At 41.1% G+C, this 14,026-nt stretch overlaps 1 protein-coding gene across 1 annotated transcript in view; it reads right to left on the bottom strand.

Moving 5' to 3' along the window:
* Positions 1 to 13,611, bottom strand: part of LOC145985272 (uncharacterized) — an 85,902-nt gene extending 72,291 nt beyond the window's left edge. The window contains exon 1 of the mRNA XM_083119091.1: positions 13,534 to 13,611. The gene's annotated coding sequence lies outside the window, so the exon portion shown is untranslated. The remainder of the gene's footprint in view (positions 1 to 13,533) is intronic.
* Between the last annotated feature and the right edge of the window lie 415 nt (positions 13,612 to 14,026).

Genomic DNA, 14,026 nt, shown 5'->3' with positions numbered 1-14,026 from the left:
AGCTTTCCCTTTCCATACCAGAGCTGGTCCAGTCACTGACCTTTCCAAGAAATACCTACCTGCTTTGCTTCCCTTCTTGACAATAAGCCCTCTGCTCAAGTAGTCGATTGTTCGTCTGGAAATGAGACATGTTCGGTCATTTCGACTAATATTAGTGGGAATGTTCCCGACTGAAATCAGTCGAAATGTTTCCGACTAATATTAGTCGGAATGTTTCCGACTAATATTAGTCGGAATGTTTCCGACTAATATTAGTCGAACGACTAATCCGACTAATATTAGTCGAACGACTAATTCGACTAATATTAGTCGAACGACTAATTCGACTAATATTAGTCGAACGACTAATTCGACTAATATTAGTCGAACGACTAATTCGACTAATATTAGTCGAATGACTAATTCGACTAATATTAGTCGAACGACTAATTCGACTAATATTAGTCGACTAATTTTTTCAGTCGACTAATTTTCATTAGTCGATAATTTTTTCGATGGTTTTAATAATCGACTAATCGACTAATATTAGTCGACTAATGCCCATCACTAGTTCTAATACAAGTCAAACGCACAAGGAAATTTTCCTTGGCATTTACACGTGCAAGAGTATCTGGCGGCAACCCGTGACCAAAGTTTTAGCTTCCGAAAGCCACGAGCTTCCTCCAACTGCCGCAACAGGTGGTCCTGGAGAGTTCGATCAGCAAGCTGGAAATAACGGCTGCCGGTGGGTGTAAAGGGATTCTCTTTGCTGAATCGCCGCCGCCAGCAAACGGTTCTTTGAAGTCCCCGTGTATCGCACCGTGTGGATATGAAACTTTTACAGGGATTGCTAAGTACTGGATTTCCTTTGCGTATGGAGTCTAGCGCGCTTTTTCCGTTTCTTTCCGTCTGTTCCGTTTATTAGCTTCAATTTAGTTAGACACATTGAAGCTCGAGGAATAGAATCCGTACAATTAAGAAAAATCACCAAAACTGAGTTGTTAATATTTTTACAAACGCCTGTATCGGTATGTTAGGTGAAGCCGTAACCACCCTGCAAATGTCGAGTGGACAATTGACCAAGTCCGCCCGCAGGATTTTTTCTAAGGGGCTAGCAGTGCTCAAAGTGAGGGAAACGTAGAGTGATGCTTTCACCCAGGTAAGAAAATTCTCATAAATCATCCCCACGTAGGATAATTTCCATAGACACTTAATCCGCTGTCTTCCACGGCACTCTTCGTCTTGGTTTTCACGCTACAATTTCACAATTCGAATTACATTAGGTGCTTTCAGCCCCCCCCCCCCCCGCGGGCGCCTTTGGATATGAACATCAATTTCTCTGCAATTCAACTACCGTAAAAAAGACGATGACGATTTTTAAGCTATTACATAGTTAATCTAATTAATGTAATTTACTGATTCAGTTTTTAGAAATATATTTCTGATGGAAATGGAAAGTTAAATATATACATACTGTATATAATATCTCCACACCGTTTATGTGCTTTCATGGCATGGCGTAATGGACAGTGGATACCTTTACCTTCTATAATTTTGAGACGACAACGCGACAGACGATACTGTGGTATTATTCCTATTTCTACACATGGGACAGAGAGAGAGACAGAGAGAGAGAGACTATCTTTCTCTCTCTTCCAGAGAAGGAGAGCAAAGAGGAGAAAGAGCGAGAGATTTAGACTTGTGCAATCTCTGATACCAGCTTTACCAGGCCTGTAGTCGAGGGCATACGCCGTATACCTTCTGGCAAACCTCACTCATTCTAGAATTTGTGCAAAATGTTCTTGTGACAAGTATGAACACGTATCAAAAGAGGCACTTTATAGGTAGAAACAGCTTCTGAAGACTTTACTGCTCAATGTAAATACCGAAGTCTTTAAAATATATTTTTTCCAAGTTTTTCATATTGTACTGTATCCTTTACGTTCTAATGCAATCATTGAAACGCGCATTTAGCATTTTAAAAATACTTTGTGTATTGTAACACGCCTCATTTATGCCAATTGAAGGTCTCGGGTGTAAAACATGGTAAGTGACATTTCTGTCATTGCTGAGTTCATTAAGAAAAAAGGTTATTAGAAGCTATACTGTAGGGAAGTTGTTTTCGTGTTGTGTTTACCTATTTCAAGGCTTCACTGAGTCCAATGGAAATTGTATGACATGGCAATTTCACTCGAAAATTCAAGGATGGCACATTTTACTTTGTAACTCAAAAATCATGTTTACATACGAGCCCTTCAATTATGAGTATTTCATCACCGTCGCCGTCAGTGTTCTATCATTAATGGCATTTTTTGAGAAGTTAATTGATTTAATCCATATATGTAACGGAAATATAATCCAAAGTTAATGGGGACATGGTGTTCACACAAAGTTTCACGAATGTTAGCGTATATACTCTGATAGTGGCGGCGATTGCGTTCCAAAACTGGGGGGCAAGGACAGTTTGCTTTCCCTTGGCACATAAGATTTAGCATATAGCGCGGGTGTCAAAAGTGGCACCTAATCGCCGCCACTGCCCTCTGAACATTTGGTGCTACAACACTGACCTTTACCTTATAGCATCTGTGATGTATGTGAAGCACACACACACCACACCACACTATGGTGTCCCGCCATGTGTAAATGGGCCTTGGGGAAGGGTTGAACGGGGCAGTTGGAGGCAAAGACCGGCGACTCTCGGCAGCTTTTCCCGCGTGATTTACGAGAAGGTGTTGCTTGGGGGAGCCAATATGTGACATAAGTCGTAATTACCGCGTAAATTATTCATGAGGTTTCACTCGGGATATTGGAGGATTACGAACGTGCTACAAAACATCGACGTCCATTTTTCTTTCTTTCTTTTTTAACCTTTGCCGACTGCATCACGACTCCGACTTGGCATGCGAAAAATATGCACAAAACCCACTGTATTTCTAGCCAAGGCGATCATGCTGCATGCGGAAAAGTCAGGGTGTGTGGAAATGATGCAGCGTTCACCAGTGATATCGAACCGAGACTGTCTCTCAAGAGTTCGTTGACTTTGGCACAGTCAGCCGCAATAAAACGTGTCTTCGGGAGATTTGGTTCAGAGTTTGTTGACATGCGTACAGTCTGCCTCAATAACAATGTGCGTTCACGAAATTTGGTCTAGAAATGTTGACTTGCGTACAGTCGGCCGCAATAAAAAAATTGTGTTCACGAGATTTGCTCCAAAGTTTGTTGATTTCCGTACAATCGGCCGCAATAAAAATGTGTGGTCGCGAGATTTTCTCCAGAGTTTGTTGACTTGCGTACAATCTGCCTCAATGACAATGTGCGTTCACGAAATTTAGTCTAGAGTTTGTTGACTTGCGTACAGTCTGCCTCAATAAAATTGGGACAGCTAAGTCTTGAAATACTCGCTTACCTGGAATGTGTTGTGTGTTGCCTATCTCTACGGCGGTGCTCGAATTTCAATAGGGACTTTACAGTAGCGAATTTGGCTACCGTCGTATAGTTAGGAAACACACATAACGTTACACAAGGAAGCCGCTATGCATGGCCTTGCGCCAGAGATAGCCGGGGCAGAGTACAGGTGCCCCGTTTTTATTGCTGTTGACTGTACGGTTTAGAAAACAAATGTTTCACATCTTCATCTCAACTAATTCGATTCCCTTTCTTATTTACTAAGCAAAGGGTGGGTGAAGTATGTTCAGTTGGATCATCACATTTGCTTGGTACAGTCAGAATGGTCCAAGCTTTCTCTCGATCACGTGATTGTCTCTTCCAACTCTGCCTGCGTCCGTATCTCAGCTTCCAGTCTTCTCCAGACATCGCTTTGTCACATTTCATCCACATCCGGCAGACTGACAACGCGAGGAATGCCGTTGCAAGGGCTCCCACCGCAAAGGAGACAAGATACGTCAGGAGTATGAAAGCGCATCACAAGGACGAAGTTTGTACCCGGCAAAAAAATAAAAAGAAAACGAACAAAGAAAAAACCCAGAGAAACTCAAATGCGAAGGAAATTTCTGAGAATTTCCGTAAGCTCGAGGGATTCTTGTGTATATTATGCACTCAGCGAGATATTCTCGCCAACCAGCTAACATTATGCAAAGAAATGGGTTTATAGGAAGCTGGCATCTCTGAGGAAGTGGTAAACGTGCTGCGGAGTCAAGGGTCCTGGGTTTGAATCCTGGGCGAGCTGGCCACGTCATTATTAAGGTCAGTATTTTTGTACAATTCAAACACGGAAGCTTGCAATAAATCACTAAAATATGTAAAAATATATTAAACTATTTTTCTGTCACTTCTTTCATTTTTCTTTATTTGTTCGAGTACTTTACTTGCAAATGTCGTCTGTGCCACTATTGAATTGCAAGCACAATTCAGAATCGGCAGGAATTTTTTGAGAAATATGGAAATCGTAGAGATGAATCTACACGCGCATCTTATTATTTTGCGATGTGACTTTCATTGTTCAAAACACTATTGAAGCGAAAGTAAGGTAACAGACCTGCTAAAATCAGATAGAAATTATTCAAATTTTGGATAAACCATATTTTGAATTTTAAGACAACTGCATACTCAATGAAAAGTAGAAAAATGGCGCAAATCCATGTAGTTGGCTTGGTGGTCGAACGCTTTCAAGTGACCGACTTTTGGACTCGCCAGCGAAGTTCCCAGATTCGAATCCCGGTCTAGGTATGTGCGTTCTTTGTGAGTGTCCCTTCGTTAATTTAATCATTCATTCATCCTCGTCGTCGCGACTAGCCAAAGGTGGCAGAAAATCCGACGCGAAGTAACAAACCCACAAATATAAATATGAATTTCATGTAGGATTATGCACTCTAAAAGGAAAATATGTAACGCACCACTTTCAAATATATAAAATATTTAATAAGAAATTCATATCAACCCCCACCGTTAGGCATCACTGCATAGGCGTCGATTTCTTCCCATATTCTGGGGGTCCAAAGCTAAGCAAAGCATAAATGCAGACTTTTTTTTTCGTTTGCGGGGTGCCGTTTTTTTTTTTTTCAGTAGTAGGGACACACTGCTTACCTTGCAGCCACTGGTTAACATTTTCCAAGGGACTGAATACACCAACAGAAATGTGCAGGTTTACAAAAATGTTTCCTTTTGTGAAACATCTAATAATCCAGAGGCAGTTGTTCCCCTCTTTCTTCATAAGTTCAAGAGGAGAGAGAGCAAATCCATATTATTGTATTGTCCTTAAAATTAGCGAGGCGAGCGAGGCATCTTGTTTTCTCTAAATTCACAAGGTGCTCGAAAGAAGAAATTCTGAAATGGAGTAAACGCAAAGGCACGCTGGACACTATAAAGACTTAGCTGGGTGGATTGCACAGTGTTGATTGCCCATTTCAGAAGAGAATCATGCGCATTTTTTCCTTCTTTGTATGAAAAGTGCTGTGTGCAAAAGTTTTATAATCGCAAATGGAAGAAATAATTCGAATTAGAAATCCGAAGTAATAAGGACCTAAAATGTTCTCACATAGAATTCCCAATTAATTTATGAACTTTAATCACACAAATAGTATGTTGTTCCAAAATGAAATAATGTAGAAACTTATACGTTAGGCTCCTTGTAAGGGGTGCCCAAGCAAAGTTTTTTTTGGGGGGGGGAGGGCTGCCGGCCTGTGAGTGGGACCGGTGGCCACCCACCATCGTGAAAAAATCGGGGAGATACGAATGAGTAGCGTAACCCGGTCATTGAAAATCTACAACAACGACTGGGGGTTCGTCGTGTTCACCACACGTCACACCGTAACTGGTTGGAACATGTCCCACCTCTGGTGAGTGAGTGAGTAGTATCAGGTGGGTCCCTGGCCCTCAAGGGCTATTGCGCCACGGGTTATTCATGTATATCATTCATACCAGCTTAATTCTCAGAAATTTGTCATTTTTGCTTTGGTTAAACTCAAACGAAAGTAACTATGTTATTACATAAAACTTACATAAAAACATTTTTTGTCCCATCGTCCATTTCGTAAGTTCGACATTGGTCCTCATGTCGCGGTTAACAAGAGCCGAAGAAAAGCGAGTAAAAATAACAAAGTTCCTTAAAATAGACACAGAAGTAAGATTAATAGGAAATAGGAATAGTCAGTTTTCCTTTCTACACGATGAATTTGTTTCCGTATCCGCTGAAGTAACATATCCACTTGTTATATAGTGTAAACAGAACGATAACATATATATTAGCATTACAATGGCACACTTCACCAGGTTGCATGCAGAGTCTATGAGGAAAGTCAATTGTGTTTGAATTAGTTACGGGTTTGCGTTCTCCTTATCTGCACGTGATCTATTGTTGGTTATCAGCATGCCACTCAGTTCGGCAAGAATGTACATGACACAGCCTGGCATAGTAACGATACAGGCTGATCGGCCACTGAATATTTCGAATATGATCATCTGGTTACACGACCGCATTAGATGATAATTTCCATTGAAATGTCATTTACACTTTCCTCTAAATCATGCATAATTGAGTTTTTGGACATTTGAAATGCAAGAATGAAAACAGAACACTCTTCATGTATTATGACGTCAATGCTAATAGATGGCGCAAATTTGTAGTTTCACGAAGTGGATATTGATAAATCTGTAGATTTTGCTGGGAGATGGTTGTTTGCACGCCGAAATGCGGGTGTATTCTAATCTATTGTGGTTTATCTTGTATGTGGAATTTTAGCAACTGTAATTGGAGGATTAGCAGGAAGAAGGGCTAAATATAGAAAATCTTGTTTGGAGGTAACCAACGAAAATTATCTGCATCCTGCGTAGAATTTGACAATGTGTATACGAAAGTTACAGCAAAAGTCATGGAAACTACTTTTTTCCACGATAATGTGGACAACATAGGAATCTGTATCAGGATAGAAAAAAAATACAAAATACGCGCAGTCACAGGTCGTCCTGAACGTTGCATGTCGGCAGTTGCTTCTCTTCCACGGCCGAATGCTGCTGCCCACCTCGCAACAGTTCGGAATGGTAGTGCATCATTTCCCAGAGCTTCCTTCCACAAGCTCAGTGTGACATTCTCTCGCATTTTTTCCACGGAGAACTGCTATTTTTCACATAAGAACGCCGTTCACGCCGGGTCACATTCATCCTGCACGACTGTTCAACACGCACTGACTTCGCTCAGTTCAATGTCTTGGCAGCCACTGCCATCTAGTGGCGTCACAATACATTGCATGTGACGGGGTCTCCACTACTGTATATTTTATAATTTCTTGCCTGACCGCGTTATCGTGGGAAAAAAATGGTTGCCATGACTTTTGATGTAACCCTCGTATTTGCCTACAATATACGTGAATATTGTCGAGTTGATACCAATAACCGCAGTAATACCACATTCAAATGCATCAAAATACACAGAGGCACTTTTATGATCTGCTTTTCCGTGTGATGCACTAAAAATGCATCAAACGAACAGATATAATAGGTTTAGTTTTGATTTTAAATCCACTTTATGCACAGGAGGGCTAATCGGGACTGGGACTACAGTTTAAAGTGGAATCCGAACCTCTATGTGGCTCCACCGGGTATCGAACCCGGGATCCCTTGATTACAAGGCGATAACGTTACCACTACGCCATCTGGGAGGACCAGTTGATATAATAATTTCAAGAAAACCGGAATTACACGTTTAACTGTGTCAATTAATGCACGACATAGTTAATCAACCTTGATTTGATGCATTTACAGTTATGTATTACGTATATTCCATATAAACTGCTCACAAAAAGTTTTGCATCACCCAAGAAATGATAGAAAGAACAATCGCAACATGTCCCAATAGAAAGAACAATCGCAACATGTCCCACTGGGCCAGCTGTAAGAAAGCACACTGTGCTGTGCAAGATACCCATTCAACCCCGCATAACTCGCTCTTCAGACGACAGCCACGACCAGCTGAGCATATTTGTGTGTTCGAACATCTCAGTATTGTGGGTGGTAATGGTCAAGGCTATATCTCCCACTTACGTAGAGAGACTCAAGTAGTGAAGGTGCGTTGTAGACATGCCCAGGCGTACAATATCGCAGTTCGATCGGGCAAGGGTTATCGCCTTCGTGCAGAGTGGGATGTCACAACGGGCGGTAGCCGCGACGATGGGAATCGCACAGAGCGATGTCAGCAGAACATGGAGAAGGTACACAGACAGTGGGACAGTAGCAGATCGCCACCGTTCAGGTCGACCACGGGTAACATCAACATCCCAGGACCGTTTGCTAGGAATCGCAGCCCTGCGGCACAATACCAGGACCGCAAATGAGTTGCGAAATGACCTCCAACAAGCCTCAGGCGTACGTGTTTCGACCCAGACTGTTCGCAATAGACTGCGAGCAAGAGGCTTACGTTGCCGAAGACCCATGCGTCGGCAACCTCTAAGTGCAAACCAACAGCGTGATCGTTTGGTGTGAGCACGCGAACATGTGCATTGGGGACCTGCAGATTGGTCGTGTGTACTCTTTACAGATGAATGTAGGCTTTGTCTGAGGCCTGATTCGAGACGTGTGAGAGTGTGGAGAGGCGTAGGACCGCGGGAGAGACTTCGTCATGTGCAACCTGTTCATCCATTCCAAGGACGTGGCATTATGGTTTGGGCAGGGATTATGCACGGCCACCGAACGCCCCTAATTGCAATTCAAGGGACACTGACAGGACCGCGTTACATCAGAGACATCCTACAAACAACTGTGGAACCATACCGTCAGAACATTGGTCCAACTCTTGTGTTCATGGATGATAATGCCCGGCCACATCGTGCAGGGGTGGTGCAAGATTATCTGCAGCAGGCCCAAATTAACAGAATGCCCTGGCCGCCAGGAAGCCCAGACATGAATTGTATCGAGCATGCTTGGGCCATGGTGAGGAATGCAATGGCACACCGTCCTGTGCTCCCAGACTCTCCACGTGAGCTTCTTTTGGCAGCACAGGAGGAATGGGATCGTTTACCACAGGATGACCTTGATCATCTCATTGCGAGCATGCCCCGGCGTGTTGAAGACCTCTTTGCAGCTCGAGGGGGATATACCAGGTGGTAAACATCCTGTCTGACATAACAAATAGGCAGGTAGCATTGTTGTGCCATTTGTTTCCCTTTGCTACTTCAGCAGTGTGTCATTTTTTCTTTTTTTTGGATTAGTGTGAACGTTCTTTTTCATGCCATTCCCATGTTTTCCACGTTTTCTTCTTTCTTGTACTGATTGAGCAATTGTATGTTTATTTTCTTCCCAGGAATACAGTTTTTGTTGGTGATGCAAAACTTTTTGTGAGCAGTTTATATATAAGCACACGATAGCAAGGAACTCTTGTGCTAAATAATATTTTTTTCCTGCAAGTGTAGGAACGCTTGCCGCTTGATAAAATCGCTCCGAGAAGAAGGTTCCAGACGAAAGTTAAGCTTGAAATGTCGCCATTTGTCTGGAACCGATATGCGAAAAAGCAACTCGAATATTTTTTAAAATGAAGATTCTATATGGCGAGAACTTCCATTATGTAATTACAAATTCCCTTTCAACACTAACATCCCATCTGGCGATTTAATCGAACTTCACAGAGCCATTTACAACGCAAGGAGCCCAAACATTACAACATAGCTTCGCACCGAGGACAGGGTTAATGGAGAAAGCGGAACGCGAACTCCAAGAGAGGCTTTTTTATTTTTCCCTTTCTTTTTTTTTTAAAAAAAAATACAAATAGAAAGATAGAGTAAAGAGGTAAAGTCTACTTTACTTGTAGGTCTGCACGGATCAAACAATTTCTGTCGATCAAAAGACGAGGAAATTCCTGTTTTTATTGTTCTCTGTTCTCTGTGGTTCTTTTTGCTGTAGTTCCCTAGCGAGGCTTTTAATAATTTTTCTGCGAAACACAACTGCAAGGTACTGGTAACTTTTGTTTATTTTACACGGCTATCAAAAGATTTTATTCCACAAGGTACGCCTCGGCGGGGGAGCGCGTGACCTCCTTCGTGACGTGGTGGTAATGATGTCACCTTGGGATCAAGGGTCCCGGGTTCGATCCCCGGTGGGGGATCTACAAACGTAAACCTCCGTGGCGGAGTGGTCAGCGCAGCGCGGTACGACTCCAGTGGTTTGTGTACCCGACCAGGACTCGAACCCGGGTGTTCGGCTACCTGGCCAGCCGTGGAACACGTGCTCGAACACCTTTCTTCAGCTGTTCACGTGTTCGAACACTGGGCGTCAGATCGAACACTTCGTATACACATGCCCCATTACGTTTCTTCAGCGTGAGCACTCGGTATATACGCGTGTCATTTTTGCTTGTCTCGTCAATTTCAGCAATTGATCCTCATCGTCGCGATTCACTTGGAAGTACCAGGAAGCAGCGGCAGTGCCAGGATTATTCATTTTAGAGTAGGCCGATAAACGGCCAGCCGGTAGATCGCGATATTGAAAAAATATCGTCCAGCCGATATCAACTAGACGATATATCGTCACAATATTTGGCGATATATATCGTGTTGGCGATATATCGTCACGATATTTGGCGATGTATATCATGTTGGCGATATATCGTCACGATATTTGGCGATATATGTCTTGTTGGCGATATATCGTCACGATATTTTAGCGATATATATCGTGTTTGCGATATATCGTGACGATATTTCGTGATATATATCGTGGAGACGATATATTGCCGATATCACGATACGGAAAAATATCGTATCGTATCGTCTGTGACGATATTTTCTTGACGATATATTGCGATGTCAAATTTCCGATATCGTCCATCACTATTTTAGAGTGTTGAGGGAGTGAAGAATGAAATTTTGAGGATGCAATGTTGAAAATAAAGAAAACATGAAACATGCATGCTTTAGCCATTACATCAAATACCAATCAAGTTTTAGTGTGCTTTATGAAAATACGCCAATGAAACTGAAGATTACAAGAGATTTACTTAATTTGTTTGTTTTGGCCACAACAAACGTTTTTTTGTGTAATTTGAAACAACGAAGCTTATTTAGGCAGGCCAATGACATATATTCTGTGTTTCAAATGAAGAATAAATTTGTAACAACAATAAAGGCGAAAGAAAGGCAACAGCCACTAATCATTGTAGAACTACCCCAAAGTAAAGGAAACTAAATGTGGGGTTTCCTTCAGATTAGGATCAATGGCATGTCCCTGTTGTATACAATAACAGCGGTGTCACTTCAACACCAAACCTTCTGCGATACCAAGCTTTTATTAAGTCATAACCAGGGAGCGGATTTTTATATGTAGTAAAAAATGTGCTAAATGTGTAAATATATATTAGTTATTTCCATCAAAATATGGAGTTAAATATGGAGGTAAATTTGTAAAACGAGCTACATAGAATACAGTACGCTTATATTCACATTAGTTGTAAAACGACACAAAATGTGTTTTCATTTTCTGTTTCCAAACCAATGAATATCAAAATTTTGTTGTAAATGTTCGAACGTGAATTTATATTGCCTAAAACTGCGTTCAATATGGAAGAAGTTATTGGAGTATATTTCAAATTTGTCAGTTATTAGCAAGAAATTCATCCAACTCTTTCTGTCACACAGGGACATAGTTATTTCACGAATATGGAGTATATGTTGAGAAATGTTCTGATGTATGGCAATAATATGTAAAAATAAATAAAATATGTAAAATATGAGCCAAAACCTAATATGGAAAATACAAACTGAATATTTCGAGTCTACATGCCATGATGCGCTAAGATAATATAAAATATAACTGATTTCAGCTTCATACATAGATATATATATATTTATAAATATATCCGTTTCCTGGTCATAAGTTAATATGGCCATCCAAGAGTTAATAATGTTTACGGTTTAAAGTAGGTTTTGAAAATGGGGGTGCGCCCCCCCCCCACCGTGCCGCCCCTGGTAGCAGGAAAAGTGTGTCACAACCACAAAAACACAAGAATCGAACGGTCCACTGAAGACAAGAACTTCTCTCTCTCCCACAATGATTCGTTGCCACATGCCAACAAGGCAGTAAGAGACACACGTAAATCAACTTCCACCAGTTAATATCTCAAACGTAATCTCCACCCACCGAAGCTTTTATCTAACAGCACAGGACGGCCATTAATTTTCCATTTGGCGACGGCTTTGTTGTTCCCGGCATTCGATGTTTGCTGTCGAACTGAACTCCCATTCTCCCGGTAAGTTAATTATAGGCGTACGCAGCTCAATTATATTTGTTTCGCCAATCGACCTAGTACGGGGTTCGGCATTACTAATGAGGAAAAATGAGTTCGACAGTTTTTCGTTCCACTTCGTGGCAGAGCGGAAGCCGGAGGTTCTGAGTTCGAATCCTGGGTAATACGTACATGTTTCATTTGGTTCCGACTCTTCATCGTTCACTTCACAGCATCTCATGAAAGCATGCACATAGTTTCTGTTAAACTAACAGTATTAATACTAATTATGATAATAATAGCATTTATCAAGACACTTAGAAGTAATACTAACAAAGGAAAATGATATTATAGAGGAAATAAAAAGCAGACTTATTTCAGGAAATGTGTGTTACTTTTCTCTTCTCATACAATATCTAAGTAACTGAAAGTTAATAATACAAAACAATTATTTTGCCTGTAGTATTACATGGATGTGAAACTTGGTACCTTACATTAAAAGAGGAACATAATTTAAGAGTATTTGAAAATAGAAAAATATATGGACTTAAAAGAGATGAGGAGACAGGTGAGTGGAGAAGGTTACAAAATTTAGAACTATATAATTTGTATTCATGCCCAGATGATATTAGAATATTAAGTCAGGAAAATTTAGATGGACAGGCCGTGTTGCACGAATGGGAGAGGAAAGAAGAGTTTACAGGATTGTTGGAAAACTTGATGGTAAGAGACCTGTAAGAAGGCCAAGACGAAGATGGAGTGATAACATTGAGATGAACCTAATGGAAATTGGTAAGGATGGAAAAGATTGGATTGATCTTGCCCACGATAGGAACACACGGAACGCTTGTGTTGCTGCAGCCATAAACCTTCGGGTTTAAGAAGGCTAGAGAGTTAGTTAGTTAGTTTCCTTTCTCCTACTTTTAGCATGGGAAATTTCTTTACTTGCTCCTACAGATTATGCCCCGAGTCGACAGTTGTCAGCTAAACATTGTACGGAGTGTGGGTGGTTTTTCAATTTGAGTGGGTGTGCAGTTTCAATTTCAGTGTATTTCGTAAGTAAATCTAAGGCAACACTGCACCCTCCTCTCCGTCCCTTTCACAGCGCTTCTGGAATCTAGCTCGCTCTGAGTGCACACGTGCATACGAGAGCGGGCTTTTAAAATTTACGCGAGTTGCCCAGCCCTGGTTTATAGTGGTGGGCGCTTAGGTCATGAGGAAGATGGCCTTAAACTTTCTAGGTTTATAGGTCCATAGGTTTGGGCTGTGTATTCAGGAGTCAGTTAGTGAGGACAGGGCACACTTTTTTATAGAGAAAGATTTCTGCAATACTCTGAGAAGCGACGCTGATATACAAATAGCAGAAAGAATAGCGCGATTCACCGTCTTACCTTGAGTTGTATGGAGAGATTGAAGTCAGTTGCCTTTGCTGACCACCTGAGTGTACTTCATAGATGTATCCCTTTCCTGGAACGAAATAGAATATTCATTGTTATTAATGATTAAAAAATACTGTAAATAATATTGATAATAATAAAATGTACATTAGAATAAAAAATCTTACTAGAAAAATAAGATAAATCTATCAGTATAAGTTTTGTTGAGTTGTTTTTTAAATCCGCTTTTCCGAACAACTAAGTGCTTCCACCTGGAATCAGACCAGGCACTACTTGATTAGAAAGCGACAACTTTACCACTACGCCATTGGGGAGGCCGCATCAGTATAAAAGCGGCTATAATGAGAAATGTTTAGAAAAGTATCCATATAATAGTTTTTATGTACGGGTTTAAGGAGACCAGAGAAAAAAAAAACATGGACAATAATAGATTTTCCGAATGTTAACACCTTCTTTTATTACAATTATGGTTATATCAACATCATCA

Source organism: Lepisma saccharinum, chromosome 3 (assembly GCF_977018435.1).
Source record: "Lepisma saccharinum chromosome 3, izLepSacc3.1, whole genome shotgun sequence".
Lineage (NCBI taxonomy): Eukaryota > Metazoa > Arthropoda > Insecta > Zygentoma > Lepismatidae > Lepisma > Lepisma saccharinum.
The sequence above is the reverse complement of the archived record's forward strand: the minus strand, read 5'-3'. Positions and strand labels throughout refer to the sequence as shown.